This window comes from Saimiri boliviensis, chromosome 15 (genome assembly GCF_048565385.1).
Source record: "Saimiri boliviensis isolate mSaiBol1 chromosome 15, mSaiBol1.pri, whole genome shotgun sequence".
Taxonomy (NCBI): Eukaryota; Metazoa; Chordata; class Mammalia; order Primates; family Cebidae; genus Saimiri; species Saimiri boliviensis.
In genome coordinates this window covers 23,795,450-23,810,602 of record NC_133463.1, presented here as the reverse complement: position 1 = coordinate 23,810,602, position 15,153 = coordinate 23,795,450, and the positions used below count along the sequence as shown (strand labels likewise).

The 15,153-nt window shown below is 39.8% G+C and overlaps 1 protein-coding gene across 3 annotated transcripts in view; it reads left to right on the top strand.

Annotated features, from left to right (window-relative positions):
* Window positions 1-5,256: 5,256 nt before the first annotated feature.
* EYA1 (EYA transcriptional coactivator and phosphatase 1) overlaps window positions 5,257-15,153 on the top strand; it is a 340,778-nt gene continuing 330,881 nt past the window's right edge. For 2 of the 3 annotated variants that reach the window (XM_074386775.1, XM_074386774.1), the window contains exon 1: window positions 5,341-5,482. The gene's annotated coding sequence lies outside the window, so the exon portion shown is untranslated. Of the gene's footprint in view, window positions 5,483-15,153 lie in introns of all 3 variants that reach the window. The other variant, XM_074386773.1, reaches the window with a different exon arrangement.

Genomic DNA, 15,153 nt, shown 5'->3' with positions numbered 1-15,153 from the left:
TTCAGTGCTTCTTGTTATATGTTAAGAAGTGAAGACAATTACCATGTTGGAAACTTAATTTTCCTCACTCTAAATGGTTTATACTTATCAAACAAATAATGTATTGTTAGCTTTCTTCTTTCCACTACTCCTCTGGCACCAATTTTGGCACTTTGGGGGTGCTTGGTTTGGCATACAAGGCAAGGAAGTCTGAAAATTATTTTGACTGCTACCTCTAGGACTACTCTTCAGGCTTATTGTTGGCCAATGGAAAGCTGCTTGTCTGGTCACAATGGGCCTCCATCTAGCCTATGTTTTTATAGAATGAAACCTTTAATATCACATCTTTTTGATGAAACCAAGCTTTCATAAACTGGCCTTTGTAAAATAAGGGTATACCTGTTTAGTTTTGTTTTTGCATGATGACAGAACTCACAGAATGAAATAGATTTTTCTTTTTAAAAAGTTTAACAGTAATTTACAACTGTAAACCAAAGTTAACAAAAGTATTATCAGCTATCTGCCAAAAGCATGGTCAGGAAATAGCAAATGAGATTTAACATAGATAAGTGCAAGTAATATGTCTGGGGAAATATAATCTAAAAGTCATAAACTTGAGGTCCACTCTTCAAGAGTCAAACTTTGAAGCATTTCCTTTCTGCTGGCCATTAGGGTTTACTTGTGGAGCATGCAGCTCTGTTCTAAACCATACTGGAAGAGCAAAATGATGAATATTATTTTTAAAATTTACCTGCAATTTTATTCTTGAAGAAAAAAGTGCTATATTTAAAATTCCCAAGTTGTGAGAGAAAATAAGAAATTTGATGTTTGTTTGTCATATGATGTAGACATTTTAAAAGAACAATCAACCATTGCCTTTTTTGGGGGGAGAGGGAGAACATGTGACTGATACATTGAGTAATCGTATTCCCCAAAAGCACTTGTCATTTTTGTAAATGTCAGCTCACAAATGGACATGGTAATAAATAGAAAAATCTGGATAAAAGTGAATTGAAAGTTCAGGAAATTTTCATCTGTAACAGCTAACAACAAAAAGCATATATATAAGCGTATATATGACAACAAAAATGTATAGACATATATATGTATACATATTTCTGCCAAGAGAAGAAAGTGATAAAATAAAAATTAGATAAATTAAGTTAAATATTCAGAAACATTTTATCTCAGTAACTTTGATTCACTAAAAGAAAACTTTCAACAAAATAGGTTTTACTTTTTAGTTAATTAAACATAAAGTTTAGCATAGTAATTATTTATGAGACATAGGTAAAACAGTACTTGAAAATTAACCTTAAGTCTTTGCTTTAGTGGAAATCTAGCCAAGAATCCTAGTGTTGCATTCCTCACTTGGTCTCCTAAGCTGTCAGTGACAAAAGATAAAAGTAAGCTTGTTCCCTTCACCCCAGATCCTTTCACTGCATACCTCCCAAATCCCTGGTATAATTAAAGAATCTGTCCTTTAGAAGTCTTAATGAGGAAATTTACTTCCTAATGTTAGTCAACAATAGCTGCTTTAGAAAACCAGTCCTAATGTAATAAGAAATTGGGCAAAAAAGTCACAATTTATGGCTCACATAATAAGTTCCTACCTAGTGAGTAAAGTTCTCCATAGTTTAGTTCATACATATTTTAGAGGATCAGTGGGCATAGAAATTAATTTTCAGATTACAGCATATTCCCGTAAAGAGTACATGTACTTATTTATAATATAAAGGTCTGAGAGCTTAGAAATTGTATCTTTAGTCTTAGCATAACTTTTGTTGGCATTATTATTCTAGTGCCTTCAACTAATGCTCTCTAGACTGAAGAGATGTACTTTATACTGAAAGAGTTAACATAATTTCTCACCATATTAAGTGATTTAGCTAAGTGAAAGAAGAAAAGCCCATTGGAATCATTGGAAGAGAATGATTCATTTTTAAAAATTGTTTCTTTAAATTGTTTCTGTGTATAAGAAAATTCCTACTGGTACCTGGGGAGTTGGCTTCACTCTAAGCTGTTCCCACGTGGTCACTGATGCTCAGGAAGAAACCTTGATCTCAGTTAAAGGGTTGAATCTTCATTCTCCTTCTTAAGAATAACTCCTTTCAGGTGCATTTGGCAAGTTTTTCTATAGAAAATTACATTGCCAAACTAAATAATGAAGAAATTTTCAAAGTGTGTCCCTGTGTGAGACAAAAAGAGAGAGAAAGAGAGAGAATTTCTTTTGAATTGGGAGTGATTACAACATACCTAACCTTTTAGTGTAGGGAGAGTATAAATGCTCAAAGTACTAAAAACTCTTGTTGATGTTTGCTTTTGCCTTTTGTAGATCTGTATTTGAGAATATGAATATAACTCGAGTTTAAATGTACATTTCTGTCATGTGTTCTGTGCTTATGCCATAAGCCAGAGTATAACTCTACACTTCAGCAATTTTTGTCTTCATGTGAAAAAAACCATTGTCATTTCTTTATGATACATAATGTAGGTTAGGATAGCAGTTAGGATTAACATTTATGATATGTAAACAACTGAATGTTCTAAGTCCAATATAAACCAACAGATACATAATTGAGTCCTTATGGCATATTCTAGTTACTCACATGGATATTCTACAGATAAACATATCTATATTTATGTCTATATAAATATATGTAAACTCAAATATAATCTCAGATGGATAATTATGAATATATGTTCTAACTTGTTTTGTTTGGTGTTGCAAAGGACATTTAAATTTTTATTGAAAATTTTATTCATACTTGTTTTCATGTAAAATTTAAAAATTAAGTATACTTTAATAAAAAATAAACCCATCTTGGGTGGTATAACTCATTTTCAGGTGGTGACCCTATATCCAGGCAGGACTCTAAATCCACACTGTGTGCCTGTGACTGATTTGGGACTTGGATTTCTGATCTGGCTGAGTGATGTGTAAAAACCTCAAGTAGTCAACAGCTCCCTATTGGCTATGCATCTGAGGGGCTCAAGAGCATTGTTTATTCCAGCAAGTGTCTGGAATACATTATACTGGAAGAACTGGCTCCTGCTACTCCTGTTTTGGAGAATATGAAGAATTTTATACTGTGCTAAAATAAATGTGCTTTGTGCAAATAATTTTCCTAAATAAAAAATTCTGCATATGACTCTATCTTCTGAATCCACTACTGCCAATATTTTAATCTATGGCCTTTCTGAAAGAGTGATGAAATAATTCTCGACACCTTCAAATTCAGAAACTGGTTCACCATTTAGATCGGTTTTTATCCAAGGCCATATGAAAGTGGGTTTCCCTAAAAAAAATAAAATGGTCAGATATTTGCCTTGAGGATTGTTCTCTCAAACTTTAAGAATACTAGCATAAAGTATCAAAATAATTCTTCTATTAATACATAAAAATTTTAGGTGATATGTTACTTCTGAATTATATAGATTGATTTTTAAAATAGGATTTGCTAATAGTATTACTGCAGTCTTTGACATGAGAAACGCATTGCCTTTAGTAAGTTCTTAGCAAACACTGTATCTGGTAGCTTTGGGTTATTTTTTCTCCCCCCCTAAATAAGATTTTGATCACTTAATCTTTTAAGAGGCTCTGGGTTTGCTTTTTTATGTTATAGTAATTCTTTATGAATAGGTAGAAAGCGTAGGTAGTGGATTCCTTTTCCAAAGCAAAAGCCATCCTCATCAGCTGAATAATTTGGTTAACATTTCTATTTGGAGAAGGTATTAGGGTCTTATTGGGTTAACACAGTTTATCGATGCATTGACTTCTACATGAAGCCTCCCTCACCTAATATACATGGTCTATTTTGTAAAGTTTCTGGGTCTGAAAACATAAAAGTATCCAACAGTTTAGGACCAAAAAATAAAATAAAATAAATAAAAATCAGTCTTTGTATAGATTTCTGATTATTTCCTGTGTGTTGGTCTTATCTCAGAATCTATAATCTGTGGTCTTCGAAGATGAAGGATTCGATCTCATTGTTCTGACTCTAACTTCATGGCATCTAGCACAAGTCGATGACTGACAGAAACAACAGTAAAGTATGTGAATCTAGACAATTTTGAAAGAGTATGTACAATAATACCTGCATTCATGCTATGCTTTCTACTTTCTAAGGTCCTTTTGCTTACATAATCTCATTGGATGTGAACAATTGAGTGGGGGATGGGGAAGGGATTTCATTGGAGGGAGAGAAGAGCCAACATTCTGATGCTCACTGAGAAGTGATGAGTCCTTATAAGAGCAAATCATCAAGGTATTTGCGTATCTTTCACTGCTCCTGATAGGATTCCCCAATCAAGTAAGAGGAAATTCCTGGAGAAGGAGCATCTCAGATTACTGGCTTGCAATGATGCTTCTTCATCCAATACTGAAATGCTCTGCAGGCTCAATAAAGGTTCTTCAGCTCCCCTTAAGTTACAGAGATGGGGGAAATTTGGGGTTACAGAAACTTCCCCCTATCCTCCCAAAGCGCCCCTTGGTGCAAAGAAAGACAAAAAATTTAAAAGAAAGGATAATAGGTTAGGCCTGGACATTTAGTCAAAGCTCCCCCCCACCACCCCGAGACGGAGTTTCACTCGTTACCCAGGCTGGAGTGCAATGGCGCGATCTCGGCTCACTGCAAACTCCGCCTCCTGGGTTCAAGCAATTCTCCTGCCTCAGCCTCCTGAGTAGCTGGGATTACAGGCACACGCCACCATGCCCAGCTAATTTTTTGTATTTTTAGTAGAGACGGGGTTTCACCATGTTGACCAGGATGGTCTCGATCTCTTGACCTCGTGATCCACTCGCCTCGTCGGTCAGCCGGAAACTGATGAAAACATCTGGGATTAAAATAACTTTAGAAGTGATTTTAAGAGTACATACCTTTAAGATCACTTCTAAAGTTATTTAATCTCAGATGTTTTCATCAGTTTCAGGTGGACCAAATATTCCTTTACATCCAACCTACAGCCCCTCGCCTCAAATCACCAAATCACCCATCCTCCCCTTCAGGACCTCCCCAGGCACACCTAGCTCCCTCGCGGTGACAGAGCTAACCCACCAACCCCTCCTTCTGTTTCTGAGGCCTCTCCCGGTAGAAAATGCTGCAGGGGCCAGGCGTCCGTAACACCCCGCGGGGCAGTGGGCTGCAGGCCCAGGCTCCTGCTGCAGAGCAGAGGGGCGTCCGGCCCAGAGAAGGGGCTGGGGTGTACGGGGGAGGCCTAGGGGTGTTGGGAAGAGGGCTCCCCTCTCCAGCGCCAGCCCTGGTGTCTCTGTGCATTCGGAGCCACGGGAACGGCGCCCCTCGACCGGAGGCACAGGCGCATTTAGAAAGGAAAGAAGAAAAAGCCACCGCTGGCTCGAATTTCTGGAAGCCCGAGCCAGGTTTTTCACCCTAAACACCGAGGCGGAACCCCTAGCGCTGCCCCGGCCTCTTGGTTACCCATTTTCGGTTTGCTTTTGGAAGAACCGGTTCCTCAGCCCCGCGTCGCCGCAGTAGTGACACGAGTAAGTGCAGCCACGAGTAAGACCACCCCCCTGGGGTCCCCCGCGCCCCGCGCCCACTTCCCACCTTGGCCAGCGGCGGCCGCGCTCCCGCCCCGCCCCGCCCCGCCGGCTTCGGCCTCCAGTTGGGTTGCGGTGACGAGGAGACGTTGTTGTGAAACTAAATCTGACCCTGGGCTCCCAGGAGGCGGCCGAGAGCCCGGGGCCGCTGACGCCCGCGGTCCTACCCCGGGGCAGGAGGGCAGCCGTCGGCGCCCCGGAAGCCGCTGAGGGGCGCCCCGACTCCCAGCGAGCGCCGCCAGCGCCCCAGCACGCCCGGGCGGCCTGCGAGGCCGTGGGCGCCGCCGCCAGGTACGCGAAGCCACCTGGAAGGGCGCGGGGCGCGCGCAATAATGGGGCCTTGCGCGAAGGCCGGCAGGGGAGAGGCGCAGCTTTCCATGGCCCGGGTCGTCGGGGCGCTGCACGTGGGGGGATGTGTCAGGGGCCGGTTTGTTTTCCTTCGGGGAGGTGGTAACTGATTGGGAAGTCGGGGAACGCAGGGGAGGGTCCTCTCGTCCTGATTTGATGTTGTGATTGCTGTCTTAGACACGTGCGTGCGCTCGAAGCTGCGGTAATGGGAAACATTTGGAGGGCAGCCCGGGGAAGGCTGATATTTAGTTTTAGCGCTTTCTGGCCCGTTCTTTCCTTTGGCCAAAAGTGGTTTGATTGGCCCAAGTCAAAGAGGCGAGTTAAAAGAAGTAGAGATGAATTGGAGGGGTCTACTTTCAGATAGCTGTTATTTCAGTAAATAATTAGGAAAGTAAAGAAAAATAAACGAGATCTCTGCTTTACCTTTCATGAGAGTTGGGGACAGGTGGGTGGGAATAATGCCTGCTGTGTAAACACTTTTTGTCGTTTCCTTCGTGTTAATTAAGGCCCACCAGACTTTTGTTGTGATGGTAGCAAGGCTGACTAATGCTACATAGGTAAATCACCTCATAAAACTGAAGACATCTTTAAAAATTCCAGTGGGAGAGGTACTGAAATCTCCTATGAAGTGTGAACTGATTATATATTCAAAAGAATCTGGCCAGGTGTGGTGGCTCACGCCTGTAATCCCAGCACTTTGGGAGACCGAAGCAGGTAGATTGCTTGAGATCAGGAGTTTGAGACTACTCTGGCCAACATGGTGAAACCCTGTCTCTACTAAAAACACACATAAAAAATTAGCTGGGTGTGGTGGCCTGTGCCTGCAATCCCAGCTACATGGGAGGCTGAGGCAGAGGAATTGCTTCAACCAGGGAGGTGGAGGTTGCAGTGAGCTGAGATCATGCTACTGTGCTCCAGCCTGGGTGACACAGTGAGACTCCATCTCAAAAAATAAAAATAAAAAAGAATCGGTAGAAAGTGTCTACTAAGCACAGAGGATCCTGGCTATGAGTGCAGAGTATAGGAATAAGGTAAGAGCAGGATGTCCATGCTGGTCAATGAAGGCATTCTTCCATTGTCCTGGGTCTGTCCTTTTAGTTGTTCATTCAGACACTATTGCAAAATGTCCAATATACCAGACATTTTGTTACATGGATAAAAATGGTTTCTGCACTGAAAGAGCAAGCAGTCTGGTGGACAATTGTGACCCAATCAATATGACTGGTCCTCAGATGGGGAAAAAATAGGTGTGCAAGGCTTTCTGGAGGAGTGCCTTGAATGAGACTTAGAGACCATATAGGACTCTAGGTGGAGGGGGCATTGGCCAGGTGAAGAGTTGTTGCCACTAGGGGCATCTGGGAATAGTCTGGGATAGCTGCAGGTGAGCAGGAGAGACCTAGGGTAGACACTGATGTGCTGGGATGGTAACTGGGGCTAGATTTGAACAGGCATGGATGTCAGACCAAATGAAACTAAATTAGACCTGTTCCCTGCTCCAGAGAGAGCATGGTGTAACTTGTGTCACCATTGGAGAAAGCAGAAGTGTAAAGGCCTTGGAGAGAAAGCAGAGAGAAGTGCCAAATAAAACAGGGAACAAAATAAGAACTATGAAAAAAAAAATCTAATAGTGGAATTATTTTGCCTATAAAGAAGTTGAGATGTATATAAAAGATAATTAAAGAGAAAGGTGTTACAGTAACAATATTGATTGTTATCTTAGTAACCTGAAATGCAACTTCTAAAAGTGTCTAATTTTTCTTAGGAAATTGAGTTACATGATATAGCTACTTTTTTGGATATAAAAATAGGCAACTGAGTGTGTTGCATTTTGGTTTTTTAACCTTTTATCCAGGCTCAGACTGGTTGATATTTCCAAGATTATAGAGTTGATAAGTGCCAGAGTTACAGACTTAAAGCCCTACCCCACTGCCCTGAGTTTTCAGTCTACCCTCTGGCTCATCCAGACTGGCTCTGCTTTTGGCTTTCTCCTCTTCATCATTGGTATCTGTGACTTGAAAGAAGAAAGCTAAAGTGATGAATCATTTTTAGGTTGGCATATTACACAAAACTGGAATGGATATCCCTGTCATTGGCTTACGAAATCATGAGTCAAAGAGAATCTGAGTGAGCCTGACTGATAGGCAGAAACCAGCAAGATGAGAATTTCACAGAAATGAATCAATTTCCCAAAGATAGAACAGAGGAATTACTACTTGGAAACCCTCCATTTACAGGAGCATTTGAATGTCCCTAAGCTCAGTAAGTGCCAATGGTGTTCAGATCTAAAGGTCATTGACCAAAGGCAGGTTCTCTGGACGGGGGATCAGAAAGTTAAGTAACTCATTTTAAAAAATGTACAATCAGGTTTCAAGCCTAGAGAGCATAGACTTTAGGAAAGATTGTAATCTTCAAATATTTCAAGGACCATTTTGTATGGAAGGATGTTGAAATATTGTGTTGGTTGGCTGTGTCCCCACCGCCATCCCCCACCCCCGCCGCAAAAAAGAAGTATTGTGTTGGTACAGAAGAAAAACTGACCTTAGAGAAGAGGGCTTTCATGATTTGATTTCAGTTTAATGTAAGGAAAACCTTCTAAAGACTTCCAGCTCTGGTCCAGGTGGCTTGACAAGCTAGTCCAGAACAGGAAGGTCAGTCTTTAAGAAGGTTTTAGGAGGTGGATTTCTGTTCCCAGAACTGTTCATGTAGAAGCAGATTGGCTTTCTGCCAAGGATGTTTCAGATGATGACTGCCCTAGATAAAATTTTGGATTCCATGACTTCCTTCTGTGACCCCATCATGACATCCTTTGCCATGTATATTTCCATCATGTTATGCCACCCATTAACTTTTTTTCTCATAGTATTGAGGGGAGACTGATTTCTTGAACCTTTCTAGCTTTGCTTTAATGTGAGTTGCCCTTTGGTTTTAAGGAAAGAGTGAAATTCAAAGAAAGCCTGAGTCAGGGCCTCTTTTCTGACAGCTTAATGCTTTCTCCATTACTGTCTTTTTATTTCTGGTTTTCTGGCCCCTGAGACTGCAGTCATGCAGTCTAATTCCATCAGCCAATCCTTACTCTGGTCAAGAAGCAATGAAAAGTAAGAGTCAGCATCCAGGAAATGAGGAAACTGCTTTGCTAAACTTGAGTTGTGGTTATCACAGGTTGGAGATGGGTGCCGGAGTAGAGCAAGAGGGCATTTATTTTCTCTTTCCTGATTTAAATGTTAAAAAAATTGAACCTATGGGATCATATCAGTTATTTTCATATCAATTGATCCTTAATATTAAAGAACATTATATGTTTTCTAATCTTCATCTCTTAAAGCAGATGTTTTGCAGTCCCTTCTTCATTTCTACACCTAAAAATGAATATTGTTGGATGTTGAACTATATGATTTACTCAAATAGGAATAAATCTCACCTGCATTTGAGAGGGATATTGGTGGATGAACACCTAAACAAAGATCAGCACTAACATCATGTTTAATTTGGAAAGGCAAGGGCTAGATATTATGCCCAGTGAAGAAAGTAGTCACCATCTATCAGAAACTAAACTACAGTTTCTTACTTCCTTGATAGTATTGGAAAAAAAGGTTGATAACTTATATGAATGTAAGTTGTGGCATGTTTTTAAAACTCAGCTTTGTTAAGCTTATAGCTCAATGAGTTTTGACAATTATATACACCCATGTAAACACTACCCTTGAGATACAATACACTTTCAATACCCCAAAAAGTTCCCTCAAGGCCACTCTGCAGTTTATCACCCCTCAACCTCTGCTCCAGGTAACCACTGTTTGCTTTCCATCGTGGACAAGTTGTTGTGGTATATTTTTAACATCTTAGAAGGTGTTTGGTGATAGATCTTTCTAGATAAAAGTAAACAATAAATGTAAAACCCAAAACTATAAAAACCCTGGAAGAAAATCTAGGCAATGCCATTCTGGATATAGGAATGGGCAAATATTTCATGAGGAAGACACCAAAAGAAATTGTAACAAAAGCAAAAATTGACAAGTGAGATCTAAAGGGCTTCTGCACAGCAAAGGAAACTATCAACAGAGTGAACAGGCAATCTACAGAATGGGAAAAATGTCTTCAAACTAAGAACCTGATGAAGGTCTAATATCCAACATCTATAAGGAACTTAAACAAATTTACAAGAAAAAAACAACCCCACTAAAAAGTGGGCAAAGGACATGAACAGACACTTTCCAAAGACATACATGTGGCCAAAAATCATATGAAGGAAAGATCATCATCACTGATCATCACTGATCATTAGAGAAATGCAAATCAAAACCACAATGAGATACCATCTCATACCAGTCTGATGTTTATTATTAAAATGTCAAAAAGTAACAGATGCTGGTGAGGTTGCAGAGAAAAACAAATGTTTATACTCTGTTAATGGGAAGGTAAATGAATTCAACCATTGTGAAAGACAGTGTAGCAACTCCTCAAAGACTAAAAAACAGAAATACCATTCAACCCAGCAATCCCATTACTGAGAATATACCCAAAGGAATGTAAATCATTCTATTATAAAGACACATGCACATGTATGTTCATTGTAGCAGTATTTACAATAGCAAAGACATTAAATCAACCTAAATGCCCATCAGTGGTAGACTGGATAAAGAAAATGTGGTACATATACACCATGGAATAATATGCAGCCAAAAGAAGAATAAGGTCACATCCTTTGCAAGAACATGGATGGAGTTGAAGGCCATCATACTTAGCAAACTAATGCAGGAACAGAAAACCAAATAATGCACGTTCACACTTACAGGTGGGAGCTGAATGATGAGAACACACGGATACATAAAGGGGAACAACACACACTGGGGTCTCTTGTATGGTGGAGGGTGGTAGGAGGGAGAGGATCAAGAAAAATGACTGATGGGCACTAAGCTTAATACCTGGGTGATGAAATAAGTACAACAAACCCCCATGACACAAATCTACCTATGTAACAAACATGCACATATATCCCTAAACTTAAAAGTTAAAAAAAAAAAAAAAAGCAAAGGAGTACATATTTCTTATCTCTTCTCCTTTTGAATAAAGTAAGAAAATTCATCATTTAGGGGTAGTCATTAATTTGACAGTAGAAAAATAACTGAGCGGAGGCAGTTTCATTTGCTGACAGCTGTTTTAGCAGCTTGTTATTTTAAAACTGATCCTATAGACTTAGTAGGCTGAGAAGCTATTTCTGTGATATATCGTATCAATGCATTTGAGGAAGACTAGCAATACCCTAAATTCAGTGGATGCGCAGAATCAATATATCACCCTAGTAAAATTACAAAGCTTCTTATGTGTGATTAGATTTTGTTTTAGATGATTTTCTCTTGGTTCCCTGAATTTCCTCATTACATACAGGCTTTACGGACAGTGGTTCTCAAGAGGTGTACATACCACTCCTCACATTTCTTATGGGTGTGCCACCAACCATAATCAATTGGCACTTATTTAGAGTTTTCATAATGTTGTTCACATGGTAAGTGCTATATTAAAATAATTTGTAGGTATAATGTTCTTGAAAATATAGTTTGAATTTAATTTTAGTTACCGAATAAGCATGTCGTCATTCTAATTAGCATCAGTTCATATGACTTTCTACTTGCCTAGCATTTTCCAGCTGAGGTTAGAAGGAAGTCACATATGGTAGAAGCAGAAATCTGGTCACATTTACTTTGAAGCCTGTCTATTCTTTATAAACAGGCTTCATCCTTAAAACTTTAAATCAGCAGTACCAGTAAATTAGTGGAAAGTTTATGAAAAGATATTGGTGTACACATTTATTTCTCTAGAAACCACATCTAAAGCTAAGACTTTCACCAAGGTAGAAACCAACTTTTTTTCATTAACAGCTTCAGTGTTGGGATGTACCCCTTTTACTATTTGAAAGACTGATGAGTATATGGTTTCTGAGTCTCACTCATCTGAGTACGCTGAATCTCTGTTTCTCTGATAAAACCAAATTCTTTCGGAAGATGAAGAAAGCACAGAAGAGGTGACAGACATGGCACCTTGTGGCTTCTGGAGCCATGCAGTAGTGCGTTGAGTAGGGCTCTGAAGGTAATTTATCCAATGGTTCATTTCACTGCACGCTTCTGTTTGTAAATTTTCTTAGAAACCCCTTGATTTGATATGTTTATTCAATCTGTAGTTGTAGTCTTCTGGGGACTTATTTCAGAATAGCCCTTTTCTTTTCTATAAAGCAATGTTCAACCACTAGTTTCCTTCTGCTTCTCAGGAATGTTAGAAAACTCAGCACTTGGTGAGAAGGCAAGGAGTAAAGTGATGGTGTGTTGTAATGAAAATATTCTTTCATCCAAGGAGCCACAAGTTATTAACGATATCTGATGGGTCTCTGGTTCATTAGAGATGAAAAATGTGGCATCTAAAATATAACCCATTTTTCAAAATCAGCAGGAAAAATTAAAATACATGTCATGTATAAAATAAAAAAGAAATATTATTTTCTTCCCAAGCCTATTACCCCCCCGCCCCCACCACCATCCTATTTTCCTTCAACCTGGGAAGTCTGTCCCAATGGCCTAGCTGGCTTGACTCTTTCTCTGTCTGCTTCATGTTGCCATAATCTACACTTTTCCAACTTTTCTTCTCCCAATCTTTTGTTCTGAAAATAGCCAGGATGTTCGTGGTGAGCTAGAACTAAAATACAAATAAGATAAGGTTTACCTGTAGAATGGGGTGCTATTGTTCATGTTCTCAACTGCCTGGCTTTAGCTGATGGAGGGAATAAAAATGATTTATCTGTGTAGGGTGAATATGGATTTAACTTAATCTGGCAAACTTTAGATTCAGAGCTCTTTTGTGTATTTTTTTTTTCTTTTCTAAGGAGTAGGGGCTGTTTATAGAATTGGGGAGAAAGACTGGCAGCCCGGGGAGAGTTTAAATCATAGCAGGAATGTACAGAATAGATTTTTTATTTGAGGTACTTTGAAGTTTCTGTGTTTAAAAATGTTCTGTATTTTGAAAATTAATAGGCTTATGGACTACAATAGGGATAAAATATCACTTCCAAATATGCACCGCTGAACTCTTATCAGTATAATTACAGTGTCATCACCAGTGGCCCAACTTCCTAAGGCTTCTGGGCCCCTAAGGGAGATTTTTGTATTATTGCAAATGTTTGTCAGATTGTAGTCTCAATTTAATGTTTTCCTGTAAAGTCTGTTTGATCAGTACCTAAATCTAACATTTATTGCCATGGTTTGTTTGCTAGGATGTGATTTCAACTCCTTTCCAACCCACTCTCCCCAGAGTGGCAAACGTAAGACAGTTCCTAAAACTTCCATTATTCCTGTATCAGGTGAGATTACCTAACAAAATTTGCTTTTCATTAACAGTCCAAAATCTTGCTTTCTAAAGCAAGATTTGCTGACCTTCATTCATGGTCAGCAAAGACCATGACTAAGTTCTCCTCCTCCACTTTCCCTAGCTGGGTTTCTTTGAGGGTAGGATTGAAGAAGGCAGCGTTCCCTAAGGTTTTGGAAAGATCCATTCATGTGGACATTATTCCTCTTCCCTTGTTGTCTGGGAGGCCTTCTGTTCCTCATGCCACCTGCCCATTCTGCTCAGCAACAGATGCCCATGCAGTCATCTGGCTTGGTACTGTGAATACCAGTCATGAGCTCTACCACCTGGAGCTGTGGGTGCCCCTACCATGTCTCCTGTGGGTTGTGGAGGCCTTGGAAGGGGCTGCATGCCACTTTGTGCTCTTCTTAGGTAGCCTTATATAGCTACAAAATATGAGAGTTGGGCTATCATTAAATGCATGTCCAGCCTAACACTGCAGCTTTTTTTCAGTTTTTTTTTTTTTTTTTTGTCGTTGTTGTTTTGTTTTGTTTTGTTTTCCAGCTGACCCTTTTTTTCCTACTTAAGGGGATAATGCAGTACATTTCAGGAAGGGGCTTTTCCTTTATGCTTAGGGTGAATAACCCAGACTGTTAGACTTGGAAGGCAGGGCCCTAGATGCCTCTTAGTCCCTGTTTCTTTATGAATAAAGCTTTCACTTCAGTGGCCAATAGAAGGGTAGGATTCCATTGTGTACAACTCCAGGGGGCACCCCTTCTCTGGAGGGTACTATCATAGTTGACTCAAAAGTGGGTAAGTAAAGGATTTGGCCATTTTGGGTAGGTACGTAAGTGAGTGATTAACCCCGTTTCCTGCTTTGACAAGGTGTTGGTCTATGAATGGGTAACAGCCACCAGACTTATGGCACTTGTCTGCAGGGGCACCTCTGACACTAAGGTAGCTGCCTCTGGTACTCCACATATCTCCCCAAACAAATGTCATCCCACTAACCCTCTATCAGTGTGTCCCCCTACCTAATCTATACCTAGATTATCCTACCTGGATAGTCTTCTCCTTTTCTAGAAACCACTCCTAGGTTTAAACAAAGCCTCTAAGAAGTTCACATCTAAGTTCACCTCCATATATGCTTATGTGTATGTCTATATAGTTTGATGACATAGACTACTCTCTACGTGTGTAGGTAGGTAGGCAGGTAGGTGATAGATAAACATCAAGTCACCAGTTTTGCTTGAGCCTGTTTCTTAGGATGCTCGAAATGAAGCTCAGGGCCAGAAATTTGGTGGATGCTTTCTAAGTTGATTGAATGATGGCACCACCATTTAACTGCCCACTTAATTCTAGCTCAAAGTTTACAAGTATTCAAAAGTTGTCATGTATCAACAACATTCATTTATTCACTTTATTCATTCATTCCAAATACTTAATGAGTGCCAGATGTGACTAGAACTAGAGAGTAAGGCATGGTCCTATCCCTCTTGGAGTTACAGTCTAGCGGGAGAGACAGGTAAAGAAATAATTGCAATCCCACTAGATGAGTGCTATAATGGAGACAGGCTTATTTATAAACCATGAAAGATCAAGTCCAGCAAGGGAATTAAAGGTTTACCAGAGCCAGGCTCCTAAATATCAGTAGACCTAGTCATGTCATATATTTCATCGTTTGGATTGACATGTAGAAATCTGGAAACAACTATACTGATTTAGCAAGCACTGGAGGATTTGTAAATAAAGTCCATGCCTCGCTGTAATTTTTGAGTTTTGAGTGGTAGTCTTTTTTACTGGAGGCATCTACCTGAAGTCGATGAATGCTGACTGTTTTGACTTCTCAATAATCTGTCTTTTCTTTTTAGCCCAGGAAACAATAACAAACATGAAATTTAGTACAGAATAGTTTCATCTTCAGCAGAAATAAAATT